General features: G+C 36.5%; 1 protein-coding gene across 22 annotated transcripts in view; it reads right to left on the reverse strand.

The window, feature by feature from the left end:
- The window catches only part of LOC129652815 (craniofacial development protein 2-like), a 641,831-nt gene that overhangs the window by 386,712 nt on the left and 239,564 nt on the right, over window positions 1–15,555 (reverse strand). For 7 of the 22 annotated variants that reach the window (XR_008714763.1, XR_008714762.1, XR_008714764.1 and 4 more), the window contains one exon: window positions 848–932. The exons of 13 other annotated variants lie outside the window; for them this stretch is intronic. The gene's annotated coding sequence lies outside the window, so the exon portion shown is untranslated. Of the gene's footprint in view, window positions 1–847; window positions 933–1,239; window positions 1,307–15,555 lie in introns of all 22 variants that reach the window. 2 more of the 22 variants (XR_008714771.1, XR_008714760.1) reach the window with 1 other exon arrangement.

Consider the following 15,555-nt stretch of genomic DNA (forward strand, 5'->3'; position numbering starts at 1 on the left):
TAAACCCAAGGCGAAACACCCCAAGACACATATTAATCAAATTAACAAAGATCAAACACAAAGAACAAATATTAAAAGCAGCAAGGGAAAAACAACAAATAACACACAAGGGAATACCCATAAGGATAACAGCTGATCTTTCAATAGAAACTCTTCAAGCCAGGAGGGAATGGCAAGACATACTTAAAGTGATGAAAGAAAATAACCTACAGCCCAGATTATTGTACCCAGCAAGGATCTCATTCAAGTATGAAGGAGAAATCAAAAGCTTTACAGACAAGCAAAAGCTGAGAGAATACTGCACCACCAAACCAGCTCTCCAACAAATACTATTCTCTAGACAGGAAACACAAAAACAGTGTATAAATTCGAACCCAAAACAATAAAGTAAATGGCAACGGGATCATACTTATCAATAATTACCTTAAACGTAAATGGGTTGAATGCCCCAACCAAAAGACAAAGACTGGCTGAATGGATACAAAAACAAGACCCCTACATATGTTGTCTACAAGAGACCCACCTCAAAACAGGGGACATACAGACTGAAAGTGAAGGGCTGGAAAAAGATTTTCCATGCAAATAGGGACCAAAAGAAAGCAGGAGTAGCAGTACTCCTATCAGATAAAATAGACTTTAAAACAAAGGTTGTGAAAAGAGACAAAGAAGGTCACTACATAATAATCAAAGGATCAATCAAAGAAGAAGATATAACAATTATAAATGTATATCTTTTGAATTTTTATACATATCTACTTTTTGGAATTATATTGTCTCATCTCTTTTCTCTTGCTAACAGCTAAAAGATCTGTGGATTCATCCTCTAAAGTGAAAAATAACTCCTTACCTTAACTGTGTCTAAGCTTACATCTTTAATATTTTTGTCCTTGAATCAGGAGAGAGGGTAGTCAAAGGCCTTGTTCTCTGTTAACCTGTAAAAGTTGAATACAAAAACATATACTATTAAAGCATATAAGGATGACGGGGAAAACGTCCAATTAGAATTCATTATATACTTGCATTAAATGATGTTAGAAAATATTTGATTATATAGCCAAAAAAAAAAAAAAAAAGATTTTAATGCTACTTTAAACATACAGGTGTGTGTGTGCACAGATGTGTGCATGCTATAAAGTAAGTAATTACAAAATTGCATGGGTTTCTTGAAGAGGTAGATAATTCTGTCACATATTTTTCTAGTTATAAATATATAATAATTTATTATGTATTATAAATTACCTTCTTTTTAGCTTTGGAAGTTAGGTAAGGATCTCAGATCTTGCTCTATTCCTGAAATTACATTATCCTATAAAATATTTGGAAGAATTTCAATCAACAGGGCATAAATGTGAATGAGGCTGAGACTCAGTATGAGTAATAGTACACTAGAAATGAAAGATGCACAACTTTCTGGAATTCTACAAGCATATGTTTAAAGATAGGGAGTTGGACTATTCAATTGTTACCAAACTATCACTATACTAACAGCTTATATAAATTCTATAGAAACAGCTAAGTCTTATGGAATACATAGCATGCATCAGGCATAGTACTAAATATTCAAGTTTTATGATATCTTAAACTTCAGCTCTCTAAAGATATATATACTCCTATTATCCAATACTGTAGTCAAAGAGAACTAATCACAGACAGGCAAAGCTGTGGCAAAGCTGAGATTCAAAGCTCTGACATTAGGCCTCCTGGTCCCCATTCGTAAACATCACACACTATTCCTTTCATTCTCCTTCTCTACTTTCTGAAATGAAATCCCTTTTGTTAGCTAAAACCTTCTCAAAATGCAAACACATTTCCAGTTTCCAGGCCCATATGTAAGGAGCTTGGAAGTTGCTGATCCATCGTAACAAGTTAAAAAATGCACAGGCTGAAGAACCAACAATGCTTGGGTCCATAAGGGAGGGGAGAGCACAGAGTAAGACTCTGCCCCCAGGACTGGAGAGAAGAAAGGAGAAAACAGGGAGTACCAAACTAATTATAACCAAACTGAAAGATGCACAAGAGGTAGTCAACAGCAGAATGGATGAAACAGAAGCAGAAATCAGCAAGCAGGGAGACAAAGCAATTAAAAGCATTCAGACAAAGTAGCAAAATTAAACAAAAAATAATTAAAAGATGTGAGAATCCTTTAAGGGACTTCTGGGACAATATCAAATGGAATAACACTTGCATTACAGAGGCTCCCAGAAGGAGAAAAGAGAGAAAAAGAGCCACAGAATTATTTGAAGAAGAAATAGCTAAAAACCTACATAATCTGGGGAAGGAAACAGTCAGGTATAGGAAGTCCAGAGAATTCCAAATAAGATGAAGCCAAAGAAATATAAAGCAAGACACAATATAATTAAAATGATGAAGATTAAAGATAACACTTTCTTTTTTTTTTTTTAATAGTAGTCAAAACTGCATGGTATTGCCACAAAAACAGCCACAGAGCTACAGTTCAGTGGAACATAACAGAGCTTAGATACAAACACACACTTATACAGACAGTATGACAAAGGAGGCAAGAATATAAATGGGAAAATGTCTCTTCAATAAATGGTGTTATACAATTTGGATAATCACATGCAAAAGAATGAAACTAGACCCTTTTCTTACACCATATACAAAAACAAACTCAAAATGAAGGAGGGACTTAAATGCAACACCAGAAATCCTAAAAACTCCTCAAAGAAAACATGGGCCCTATGCTCTTTAACATTGGTCTGAGCAATATATATACATATAGATAGATAGATAGATAGATAGATATTTTATCTATCTCTTCAGGTAAGAGCAGCAAAAGCAAAAATAATCAAATAGGACCATATAAAACAAAAGTTAACCTACTGGATGGGAAAAGAATATGAAAATGATACATCTGTAAGGGTTTGATGTAGGAAATACACACAAAAAACCTTAAAGAACTCCATATCAAAACAATCACACAATCCCATTAAAAATGGACAGAAGATCTGAATAGACATTTTTCTACACAAGACATACAGATGGCCAACGGACACATGAAAAGATGCTCAAAACCATGAGTTATCAGAAAGATGCAAATGAGATGCCCCCTTACACCTGTCAGCCTGGCTATAATCAAAAAGATAAGAAACAGTAAGTATTGGTGAGAACGTGGAGAAAGATAACACTTTTACACTGTTGATAGAAACGTACATAGGTGTAGCCACTCTGGAAAACAGTATGGAGGTTCCTTATGAAATTAAAATAGAGTTTCTATAAAATCTAGTGATCCACTTTTGATTGTTTATCTGAAGAAAATGAAAACAATTTTTAAAAATATATGTGTACAGCTATATTATTGCAGCAGTGTTTACAATAGCCAAGATATGGAACCAGTAAGTGTCTGCTGAGAAGATGAATGGATAAAAAAATGGACATATACACACATGTATACATATATATATGTATGTGCATATATATACATATATACACACATATATATACACATACATACGTGTGTGTGTGTGTGTGTGTGTGTGTATTTTCCCAGGTGGTAATAGGGATAAAGAATCTGCCTGTCAATGCAGGAGACAAAGGAGACGCAAGAGATATGGGTTCGATCCCTGGATTGGGAAAATCTGGAGGCAACCCACTCCAGTATTCTTCCCTGTAAAATCTGATTGACAGAGGAGCCTAGTGGGCTACAGTTCATGGAGCCACAAAGAGTCAAACATGAATGAGCACATGCACATATGCTCACACACACACACACACACACACACACATAAATTTATCATCAATGGACTATTACTCAGCCATGAGAAGAATGAAATCTTGTGATTTATGTTGACATGGATGAATCTAGAGGGTTTTATGCTAAGTGAAATCAGTCAGAGGGAGACAAATAATGTATGATTTCACTTGTATGTTATCTAAAAAAAAATCAAATGAATAAGCAAAACAAAAACAAATTCTTAGATAAGGAGAGCAAGTTGATAGTTGTCAGAGGGGAGTGAGGTTGGGGGTTAAGGTGTGTGTAGGGAATAAGAGATCCACACTTCCAGCTATGAGGTAAAGAAGTCTTGAGGACAAAATGCACAGTGGCAATAAAAATGTACTATCTCTGTATGGTACATTTTTGCATGCTAAGTCATTTCAGTCATGTCTGATCCTTTTGTGACCCCTTGGACTATAGCCTGCCAGGCTCCTCTGTCTATGGGGATTCTCCAGGTAAGAATACTGGAGAGGGTTACCATGCCCTGGTCCAGGGGATCTTTTGACCAGGAATGACAGACAGTAACCAGACCTGTTGTGGTGATCATGTTGTAATGCATAAGCATATTGTGTCACTATGCTATATGCCATCCAACCAGTCCATCCTAAAGGAGATCAGTCCTGGGTGTTCATTGGAAGGACTGATGCTGAAGCTGAAACTCCAATACTTTGGCCACCTGATGCAAAGAGTTGACTCATTGGGCAAAACCAATACAATATTGTAAAGTAATTACCCTCCAATTAAAATAAATAAATTTATATTAAAAAAAAAAAGACCCTGATGCTGGGAGGGATTGGGGGCAGGAGGAGAAGGGGACGACAGAGGATGAGATGGCTGGATGGCATCACTGACTCAATGGACATGAGTTTGAGTCAACTCTGGGAGTTGGTGATGGACAGGGAGGCCTGGCGTGCTGTGATTCATGGGGTTGCAAAGAGTCGGACACAACTGAGCAACTGAACTGAACTGACTGAACTGATGCTATATGCCTGAACCTAATAGAATACTGTATGTCTAATTAAAATTAAAAAGAAAAACAAAATTAGCATTAATGGAAAAAGTTAATTAAAAATGATGTTAGCTCTTGAGACTCTCAAAGAAAAATTGCACAAGATAAAGTTAGAAAGGCAAAGAATATTCAAGATAATCACAATAGAAGTCAAGACTATTGCAATAGGGAAAACAAATTTAATTCAATTCTGTTGAATAAAGGGCCTGGAGTTACTTTAAGAACTGGGCTGATGTAGTGAAAAAGTTCTGGTGATATTAGGCAGGCTCAGCAGTGGGATTAGACCATCTGAGCTTGCTGAGTAGCACTTATTGAAGTTAGACTCACCCTTCTACAGTCCAGAAGCCAGGGGCACTGTCTTGATGATTACATTTCAAAGGGATCAATAAGAGGTCCCCGAGGAAGACATTTCTGGGTTGCCAAACTTCAAAAGGGTGAAGAAGATTTACATCATAAAAGGGAAGAGAGTATTTACAGTCTTATTTTCTAAAGTAAAGCCTCCAAGAAAAGGGAGGTCAAAGGGCCGAAAGTCAGGAAAATCTTCTAAGCTTTCATCAAGCCAAGGGGAATGGTAGGCTATCTTTGTCAGGAAATTAACATCATATCATAACAAAACAAATTATAGCACAACATTGGGCTGGCCAACAAGTTCATTCAGGTTTTTCCATAACATCTTATAGAAAATCTGAGCAAAGTTTTTGGCAAACCCAATGTAATGCTATTATATTAATAAGATATGACTAAGTGCAATAAAATAAGAGGAAACATGAACTAAATAGTAAATTTTAAAAAAAAACCCACAGATTATAAGTTAATTTTGTGCATCTGAAATCCACAAAAATAAGTATAAAAATTTTTAATATATTTTAATATATTTACATAAATTATCTGAATTGGATATAAAATTATTGGATTAATATATATTAATTATAATCTGTAAGCATATATTAGACATATTTTTATAATGTTAAACCAGGCCTTTGGTATAATTGCTTGGTTATATATTAGATATTTGAAGAAAAATATGTTATGTATCTAAGAATGATAGTGAAAAATTCACTTTATATTTAATTTCATTAATAGTAGAAAGAATTATTTACCTGTAGTCCAAGTGGAAGTGTCTTTCTTTAGATATTTAATGGGTTATAAATACTCAAAGGTAACTCCTTACTAATTTTAGCAAGATTTCCCTACATAAAGTAGAAAGAAGTATTCTTGAATCTAGATAATTGCATTAAATTTTCCTGTTAGCCCACATCGATAATATCCTTCATAACACAAATATTGAAGCTACAAATCTGTGTTTTATTTAGCAGTAACATTTCATCTTTGTATCAGAAAAACACTTTCTCTCCCTTCGGCCCTTGTTATTATCCTTTTAGAGGTTAAACATCATGTGGGTGTCATGAAACCCACCAACTAATAGACTTGACATGAAAGTCTACAATTTGCTCCAATTATCACCCTTTATAACACAGTTTCTAGAAAGAAACTGTGACTGTAAACCATTATCTTAAGTTCAGAGAAACATAGACGAAGTAAAAAATGTCAATCAAGAAAAGAAAATGCAATGCTTTTGTTTGATGAAAGATAAGGAACTACAGTGAGACAAATCAGAGCCTGGTAACCAGACCATATGATTTAAGTGGTTGCAAACCTGTTTTTTTCAAATGAGCCACATTCTTTGTGTCTTTTCCAGACTCTCATCCATTTCAGATTGGTAAATTCTCTTGGGAAGATGAGCGTTACAACAAAATTGATCAACACATTAAATGGAAATAATTCTGCAGATGTAACCTTTTCCACAAAAGCTTAAGATGCATACTTGATAAAAGGTCATTGAAGACAGCATTCTATTTTCCATGCTAAAAGAGGTGTTTTAAGAGAAGAAAGAAATCACTCTTCCCTGCCAAAGTCATATTTTTGGTGAGTGTTAATTTCTTAGCTTGATTGATACAGCTTAAGTATCTCTGGAACCCTGGATTCCAGGCAGATGTTTCTTTCTTTCTTTTTATTTTGTAGTGGGGTATACCCAGTTAAAGAGGTTGTATAGTTTCATGTGAACAGCAAGCAGAATTCAGCCATGTATGTACATGTATCCATTCTCCCCCAAACTCCCCTCCCACCCAGGCTTCCTCATAATATCTAGCAAAGTTTCATGTGCTATACAGTAGGTCTTTGTTGGTTATCCATTTTAAATATAGCAGTGTGCACAAATCCATCCCTAATTCCTTATCTATCCCTTCTCCCCATCCTTCCCATCAGCAACCATAAATTCGTTCTCTGTGAGTCTCTGTTTAGTAAGTTCATTTGTATAATTTCTTTTTAGAGTCCACATATAAGGGACATTATTCAAGGATTCCAATGTTCACTGCACCGCTGTTTACAATGGTCAAGAAATGGAAGCAACATATATACAATGGAATGGTATTCAGCCACTAAAAAGGATGAAACAATGCCATTGGAAGCAACACAGATGGACTTAGAGATTGTCATACTGAATGAAGTCAGACAGAGAAGGAGGAATATTACAGGTAGACTTTTCTTAAAGGGAAAAAAACAAGCACCCTTTTTATAGGTATAGTTTTCAATGATCTTATAGGTTTAGAAAAGCAATTCATTTCACCTTCTTATGTTATTCTAATCACTTTGTATTTCTAGAAATGCAAACTTAAAAGTTGAGAACAAATTTTAAGAGGACAAAACAGATATTCAAACCTTTCTCAAAAAATGACCAGAAGGTTATAAACATTTATATAAAACATGATTATAAAACTTATTACTCACAGGTAAGAAATACTTAAGGAAAAAGGCTTTGTAAGAACAACTAATGATTTAATATCACCATTAGTCTTTTGCAAACCTTCTGTTTCTATCTCCCTAAAATTAATATTTAAACAAAACCATTTCAGATTTAGAAATGTTCTTTAAATTTTTAAAAACAACCAACCAAAAAACAAAACAAAACCAGACAACTTCCTCCCCTTTGGCTTACAAGTTCTCAATGCTTATAACTCTGAAAAAGCATCATAATCTATTATTGAGAAAAAGGATGGCATGTTTTTAAAGTTTAGACTTAATCTAAATATTTGTTGAGAAGACAGTGTAAACAGAAGGGTAAATATTTATCACAGGTTTTCATATATCTTGGAAAGACAATACCTGGAAAAAATTTCTCTTGGATGAAAGTATTTAGTTTGCAAAGTGAACTCGGGAGGAAAGCAGACACATTTAGAAGAAGGCTGTGATAAGCATCCAATTTGACTTATGGAAACAGAAGGAGAAATCAACACAGGGAAGGACAGAATGCATCTTACAGCAATTATCTGCAAAATGGCAGCAGCTGTTCAAGCTTTTGGATGACTGGGATTCTGAAAAGTCCAGATAGAAACATATGGTATAGTGCACCACAAACCAATTTAAAGCTATTATTGTCCATGTTATTTCTTTATGTTATTCTCAGTGAAAGTTAATATGTACATAGATTTCTCTCTGGTGTATCATGAACAAGCAATAAGTCTTAGGGCCCACAAACATATAGACCCAGACAAAAGAATCCTTTATGCAAAAAAGCCTATAATTTATATTAAAATTTTTATAACATTTATACTCTGTATCTATTTTGCATAACATAAAAGTCTACTGCAGTTACATTTTTGGATATTTATGTAAAATTCAGTTAAGAAGAAGAGAAACCACTAAGCTGTTAAAAGCTACACAGCATCTCTTTTCTAATAGATACTTTGCATTCAAGAAAAATAAAATTTTCCATTAGCACCTCCCACTTATTTATGTGGGCCCATTACAATTTTAACACTTATAAGAGGAAGTGTTAATGGTGACATTTTAAAGCACTGGTTTAAAAGGAGGGGGGTGACTTTATAAAAAAAAAGAAATCAGAACAAATTCCTTTTTCTAGCTTGTTAAAATTACATGAGATAAAATTATATTTTATTAAAAGATGAAATCTCATTAAAATCAGAGTATAAATGCACAAGATGAATCCAAGATATATTGCCATGTATAATAAACTCTGTCATTAGTGAGTATTGCTACATGATTATAGTATTCAAAATATCAAAAACTGTCTAATCAGTTAAGAGTATTTGAGGTACCATTTTACAAAATGAGTGAAGACTATTAAAACTGTTCTGTAGTATATGATGGAGAAGGCAATGGCACCCCACTCCAGTACTCTTGCCTGGAAAATCCCATGGATTGAGGAGCCTGGTAGGCTGCAGTCCATGGGGTTGCTGAGAGTCAGACACGACTGAGCAACTTCACTTTCACTTTTCCCTTTCATGCATTGGAGAAGGAAATGGCAACCCACTCCAGTGTTCTTGCCTGGAGAATCCCAGGGACGGGGGAGCCTGGTAGGCTGCCGTCTATGGGGTCGCACAGAGTCGGACATGACTGAAGCGACTTAGCAGCAGCAGCAGCAACATAGTATATGAAATTTTTGTCAGTTTGTTTTTCTATATAGCTTTCAGTTTAAAAGTTTGCTCATCATTTAGAAGTTGTATAGCATATTTTTGAATGGCAAAGTAATAATCCAATGTTTCTGAAAATTTTTGTCTCTGTTCCACATTTTATCTATAAGAAAATTCAATTTCTTTGCAATTATTTATATTCTTAAAAGATACAAATAATAGCTTTTGTTAAAATATTATAAAATAAATAATATGAAAAATGGCAGACATGTGTGGCACATATATGGTTTGTAAAGATTTAATTCTCCAGCTAGATTGAAGATATAGGTTATATAATAAAAATACATTAGTAAGAAAAATAGTCTAATGATTCACTCCTATTTCAAGACTTACAGAATCTAATATTAAAAATGAATTTTTTAAGTTATAAAAACTTAAATATTATAAGAAGTAACATGTGATGTACTTTGTAGCACACAGATTTTTGAAGAGAAAAACCCTGAATAGTTTAAATATTAGCTCAATATTTTATCAGCTGAACGACTTCATTAGTCAATGGCTTTATTAATCAATCTCCATCTCATGTTTCTCTAGTAGAAAAAAAGAAGGAAATAAACAATAATCACCTCACTAGTTGCTTACAAAAAAAAGCTTATTCAAACTTATTTTTTAAACTCTAATGCATATTTAACATAACTGCTTACAACTCAGAGTCACATAACTAATTAAACCTCAATAAACTGAAAAACAGATGTTCAACTCATGGACAATTACATCTATAGTTATTGACCTAAAGTGAAGGGTGTTGATGCAATGAGGAGTTTTAGAAAGACACATGAATCTTTTATAACACTCTATTTGAGGCATTTACTGAGTAGGTCAAAATTTCAGATTTAAAATAATATCTACAGGAATTTGATGTATGGAAAAACCAATACAATATTGTAAAGTAATTAGCCTCTAATTAAAATAAATAAATTTAATTAAGAAAAAATAGATACACATCATATATAAATATATACATGTATGTGTATATGTATTTATACATACATGCATGTGTGTGTGTGTGTATATATATACACACACACACACAGATACATATATATTCTCTCATTCACTTACTATGTATCATCTAGAAGTTGTGAAGTGAACCCAGTTAAGCCATTAATCAAGATTATTCTAGTTTATACTTTGCAGAATTCACTTATCCTAACTACCTTCTAGATTTTTGCCCACCCTGCTGAGATTCCCAGACAGACAATATAACAAAATGGGCAATCTATCTTATAATTCTAATACTAAGAGCTAGAATTTTATTGAGCACTTCATATGTACTCACACTGTGTTAAGCACTTTATTTTATTTAATATCACCTCATGAAATAAGTAATTTTGGAATAACCATTTTAGTTAACTGAACTAAAACAACAAGGTAATCACTAATTTGAAATGCTTTTGGTTAAAAAGTATAGGTGCCAAAAGTTTTGGTCTCCACAACTTGTTTCCAAGACAAATGCACAATCATCTATTACACATGAATTCAGTAGTAAGCAGATATAAAACAGTCTCCAGTTCTCTGACCTGCCAGGTAATCCAACATAATGACAAATAAGTTTATTCAAATAAGATGCAATCTTATTCTAGAGTCAGGATTCCATTACCTTATTTTCAGGCAACTATATCCCTTCAATTTTTCTTTCACCCAATAATTAAACACTAGACTATTCAAGGATCAAGCTTTGGATTCTATCCCTAAAAAGTACAAACTGCAGGACTTCCTTTGTACACAGAAGTGTTAAGAAGTGATGCCAAAATGTTCCAGTTAACACACTTAGCTTAAATATAACTTATTTTATCCATGAGATGTCATGCTATCCTTCACTATGCAAAGGTAGTCACTGATTTCATCAATCAAAGTTTGCGTCTATGTGTGTTCAGTCACTTAGTTTTATCCGATTCTTTGTGACCCCATGGACTATAGCCCACCAAGTTCCTTTGTCCATTGGATTTTCCAGGCTAGAATACCGGAGTGGGTTACTATTTACTTCTCCAGTGGATCTTTCCAACCCAGGAATTGAATCCATGTTTCTTGTGGCTCCTGCATTGGCAGGTGAATTCTTTACCACTGAGCCAACTGGGAAGCCAATGAAAGTTTAAAAGGTAATATTTCTTACATTAAATAGAAAGGCTTCAGATGTTCATTGCCTATAAAGAAAAATGAGTTGTTTAGTAACTGCCTCTAGAGTGTGGTTACTGTGATCAAAGGCTAGCGGAGCATTCCTGAAGGATGAAATTCTGACTAGAACCAGTAAGCTTACTTAGACTGCGCATAACACAACTAAAGCATACATTGGTGGCTGCGCAGCACAGGAGCGGCCGAGAGGAGATACCCTACATCCACGGTCAGGAGCGGCTGCCAAGAGGAGACAGCCCAAGCCAAAGGTCAGGAGCAGCGGCCAAGAGGAGATACCCCAAGTCCAAGGTCCAGAGGAGCAGCTGAGATGAGCTACCCCACATCCAAGGTAGGGAGCAGCGGCCGAGAGGAGATACCCCAAGTTTAAGGTCAGGAGCAGCAGCCAAGTAGAGATACCCCAAGTCCAGTCCAAGGTCAGGAGCAGTGGCCATGAGGAGATATCCCACGTCCAAGGTAAGGAGCAATGGCTGCACTTTGCTGGAGCAGCCATGAAGAGATACCCCATGTCCAAGATAAGAGAAACCAAAGTAAGACGATAGGTGTTGTGAGAGGGCATCAGAGGGCAGACACACTGAAACCACAGTCACAGAAAACTAGTCAATCTGATCACATGGACAACAGCCTTGTCTAACTCAATGAAACTAAGCCATGCCATGTGGGGCCACCCAAGAGGGATGGGTCATGGTGGAGAGGTCAGACAGAATGTGGTCCACTGGAAAAGGGAGAGGCAAACCATTCAGAATTCTTGCCTTGAGAACCCCATGAGCAGTATGAAAAGGCAAAAAGATAGGACACTGAAAGATGAACTCCCCAGGTTGGTAGGTACTCAATATGCTACTGGAGATCAGTGGAGAAATAACTCCAGAAAGAATGAAGTGAGGGAGTCAAAGCAAAAACAATACCCAGTTGTGGATGTGACTGGTGACAGATGCAAGGTCTGATGCTGTAAAGAGCAATACTGCATAGGAACCTGGAATGTTAGGTCCATGAATCAAGGCAAATTGGAAGTGGTCAAACAGGAGATGGCAAGAGTGAACATTGACATTCTAGGAATCAGCAAATTAAAATGGACTGGAATGGGTGAATATAACTCAGATGACCATTATATCTACTACTGTGGGCAGGAATCCCCTAAAAGAAATGGAGTAGCCATCACAGTCAACAAAAGAGTCCGAAACGAATCCCCAAAATGACAGAATGATCTCTGTTCGTTTCAAAGGCAAACCATTCAATATCAGAGCAATCCAAGTCTATGCCCTGACCAGTAATGCTGAAGAAGCTGAAGTTGAATGATTCTAAGAAGACCTACAAACCTTTTAGAACTAACACCCAAAAAAGATGTCCTGTTCATTATAGGGGCCTGAAATTCAAAAGCAGGAAGTTAAGAAACACCTGGAGTAACAGGCAAATTTGGCCTTGGAGTACAGAATGAAACAGGGCAAAGGCTAATACAGTTTTGTTAAGAGAACACACTGGTCATAGCAAACACCCTCTTCCAACAACACAAGAAAAGACTACATATGGACATCACTAGATGATCAACACAGAAATCAGATTAATTATATTCTTTGCCACCAAAGATGGAGAAGCTCTATACAGTCAGCAAAAGCAAGACTGGGACCTGACTGTGGCTCAGATCATGAACTCTTTATTGCCAAATTCAGATTTAAATTGAAGAAAGTGGGGAAAACCACAAGACCTTTCATATATGACCTAAATCAAATCCCTTATGATTATACAGTGGAAGTGATAAATAGATTTAAGGGACTAGATGTGATAAACAGAGTGTCTGAAAAACTATGGACATTGTACAGGAGACAAGGATCAAGACCATCCCCATGGAAAAGAAATGCTAAAAACAAAATAGCTGTCTGAGGAGGCTTTAGAAATATCTGTGAAAAGAAGAAAAGCGAAAAGCAAAGGAGAAAGGGAAAATATACCTATTTGAATGCAGAGTTCCAAAGAATAGCAAGGAGAGATAAGAAAGCGTTCCTCAGCGATCAATGCAAAGAAATACAGGAAAACAACAGAATGGGAAAGACTAGAGATCTCTTCAAGAAAATTAGAGACACCAAGGGAACATTTCATGCAAAGATGGGCTCAATAAAGACAGAAATGGTATGGACCTAACAGAAGCAGAAGATATTAAGAAGCAGTGGCAAGAATACACAGAAGAACTATACAAACTAGATGTTCATGACCCAAATAACCATAATGGTGTGATCACTCACCTAGAGCCAGACATCCTGGAATGTGAAGTCAAGTGGGCCTTAGGAAGCATCACTATGAACAAAGCCAGTGGAGGTGATGGAATTCCAGTTGAGCTATTTCAAATCCTGAAAGATGATGCTGTGAAAGTGCTGCACTCAATATGCCAGCAAATTTGGAAAACTCAACAGTGGTCACAGGACTGGAAAAGGTTAGTTTTCATTCCAATCCCAAGGAAAGGCAATGCCAAAGAATGCTCAAACTACCGCACAATTGAACTTACCTCACATGCTAGTAAAGTAATGCTCAAAATTCTCCAAGCCAGGCTTCAGCAATATGTGAACCATGAACTTCCTGGTGTTCAAGCTGGTTTTAGAAAAGGCAGAGGAACCAGAGATCAAATTGCCAACATCCGCTGGATCATTGAAAAAGCAAGAGTTCCAGAAAAACATCGATTTCTGCTTTATTGACTATGCCAAAGCCTTTGACTGTGTGGATCACAATAAACTGTGGAAAATTCTGAAATATATGGGAATACCAGACCACCTGTCCTGCCTGTTTAGAAACCTGTATGTGGATCAGGAAGCAACAGTTAGAACTGGATATGGAAAAACAGATTGGCTCCGAAAAGGAAAAGGAGGACATCAAGGCTGTATATTGTCACCCTGCTTATTTAACTTATATGCAGACTACATCATGAGAAACACTGGGCTAGAGGAAGCACAAGCTGGAATCAAGATTGCCAGGAGAAATATCAATAACCTCAGATATGCAGATGACACCACCCTTATGGCAGAAAGTGAAGAAGACCTAAGGAGCCTCTCGATGAAAGTGAAAGAGAAGAGTGAAAAATTTGGCTTAAAGCTCAACATTCAGAAAACCAAGATCATGGCATCCAGTCACATCACATCATGGCAAATAGATGGGGAAACAGTATCAGACTTTATTTTTGGGGTCTCCAAAGTCACTGCAGATGGTGACTGCAGCCGTGAAATTAAAAGATGCTTGCTCCTTGGAAGGAAAGTTATGACTAACCTAGAGAGCATATTGAAATGCAGAGACATTACTTTGTCAACAAGGTCTGTCTAGTCAAAGCTAAGGCTTTTTCAGTAGTCATGTATGGATGTGCGAGTTGGACTATAAAGAAAGCTAAGCACTGAAGAATTAATGCTTTTGAACTGTGGTGTTGGATAAGAGCCTTGAGAGTCCTTTGGACTGCAAGGAGATCCAACCAGTCCATCCCAAAAGAGATCAGTCCTGGGTTTCATTGGAAGGACTGATGCTGAAGCTGAAACTCCAATACTTTGGCTACCTGATGTGAAGAGTTGACTCATTGGAAAAGACCCTGAGGCTGGCAAAGATTGAGGGCAGGAGGAGAAGGGACAACAGAGGATGAGATGGTTGGATGGCATCACTGACTCAATGGACATGAGTTTGGGTATACTCCAGGAGTTTGGTGATGGACAGAGAGGCCCAGTGTGCTGCAGTTCATGGGGTCACAAAGAGTCAGACACGACTGAGTGACTGAACTAAACTGAACTGATACCACATTGTAACACCCGCTGTAGCACCCATCTGAGAGATGAGAAAAGAGAACAAGGTGACTGCTTCCCATTACAGTCTAAATACCAGAACCAAAAAATTAGACCCAGAGTTCTCTGACTTAAGCATACATTAGTTCTGTTTCACCAGAGTTATATTTGGCAGCAGAAACTCACTAGTATACAAACCTAGAAACTAAAAATATACAAACTCCTTTTAGTGTCAGTATGCATATACTGAGTCACTTCAGTCGTGTCCTACTCTGGGCAACCCCATGGACTGTAGCCCAGCAGTCTTCTCTGTGGGAATCCCCAGACAAGAATACTGGAGTGGAGCCATGCCCTCCTTCAGGGGATCTTCCTGACCCAGGGATTGAACCTGTGTCTCTCACATCTCCTGCATTGGCAGGCTGGTGCTTTACCACTAGCACCACCTGG

The sequence above is a fragment of the Bubalus kerabau genome, chromosome 5 (genome assembly GCF_029407905.1).
Source record: "Bubalus kerabau isolate K-KA32 ecotype Philippines breed swamp buffalo chromosome 5, PCC_UOA_SB_1v2, whole genome shotgun sequence".
Classification (NCBI taxonomy): domain Eukaryota; kingdom Metazoa; phylum Chordata; class Mammalia; order Artiodactyla; family Bovidae; genus Bubalus; species Bubalus kerabau.